Genomic DNA, 1,522 nt, shown 5'->3' on the forward strand with positions numbered 1-1,522 from the left:
CAAGTCCAAATTTTACTCCCAAACCCTAGCTCAAATTCAAGGTTCACACAAGTTACCTTAGTTAACTAACTAATTCCTTATCCTTATATTTATATACTTTAAACATGATCTCTAGTTCACTCCAAGTCCATCAAAAACACTCAATCTTGTTCCTTCCTTAGGGCTGCCGAATTCTAGGATATACATACACATAGATTTTATCCACTTAATTTACAAATTCTTACTTATTTTAGGTTTCTAACATGGAAAAAAGAGAGATGTATGCATAATAGGCACTAAACTCTTATAGGGCAGAATTTTCCCAAGCTTGACTTCACTTTCTTTCCTTTTCTAGGCTGCCTAGAGCTTCCTTAGAGTGTGTGAATAAGTTTTAGTGAAGGTGACTTAGGGTTTTGGAGTGAGGTTTGAAAGATTTTCAAGCTTTGCAAGCATGAAAATGGAGGAGGGAAAGGAGGAGTGTGGGACGTCTCCTTTGGGAAGATGAATAGCTGCAGAATTTTTCTAGAATTGTCTCTTTTTCTGCCCAATTGATGTATTATAATGTCTTCCTTTAATTTGATTGGCCATCCCTTTTTAATTACCTAAGCATGACATCATAATTCCCAATTTAGCTCCTTTTTCTTTCTTTTCTTTTCTATCAAATTTCAATTTAATTTTTAGCAATATTTATTCATATTTTAGACCATAATAATTATTTGCTTAACTTGACAAGTCGGCCAAAAATAGCCTCTAAAGGCGAAATGACCAAAATGCCCTCCATTTGGCTTAACGGGTCAAAATTGTCTGTACCGATTGAAAAATTTTTCTAAATATTTTCTTGGCATTCTAATGCCATAGGAACCTCTATGACCCTTCTCTGGAGTCCCAAAAATTATTTTATAAATTTTTCCCTGGGTCTAGGGCTCCTAGTTGCGAGAACCCCAACTTCCCTCTGGGTTACCCATCGCTTGGGCACCGGCTCATTTAACTTGGTTGTAGTTTATTTCTAAAATTTTTACTAAATTTTTCTTATTAATATTGGAGTTAATTATGGTTCCTCACTTTAGTTAAAATATTTTTCCGAACGTTCTAGCTATCCGGACCGACACCGGTCACCGGAACAGTAGAATGTACGGAGTTGCTACCGGGAGGGTGTTACATTGTCATTGATTCCTTCTTCAAACCTTCTGCACCTCTCTGCCTCTGTAGGGACCATCTCCCTCCCATATCGACTCAGTCTAACAAACTCACGCTCATACTCAACCACTGACAATTGTCTCTGTCTCATACTGATAAATTCCCTTCTTCACTCTTCTAAATACACTTTGCTAACATATTTCTTCCTTAACTCTGTGAGAAAGAATTCCCAGGTGATCCATTCAGGTTGCACCTCACTGGTTACTGTGTCCCACCACTGATATGCGTCATCCTGAAGTAGGGACACAGCACCCACCAGGTTCTGCTCGGGGGTGCAGTTTAGCTATTTTAGCACTCTAATGGTTCTATCCAACCAATTTTCTACTGTCATGGGATCATCCTCCCT

This window comes from Hevea brasiliensis, chromosome 8 (genome assembly GCF_030052815.1).
Source record: "Hevea brasiliensis isolate MT/VB/25A 57/8 chromosome 8, ASM3005281v1, whole genome shotgun sequence".
NCBI classification, from domain to species: domain Eukaryota; kingdom Viridiplantae; phylum Streptophyta; class Magnoliopsida; order Malpighiales; family Euphorbiaceae; genus Hevea; species Hevea brasiliensis.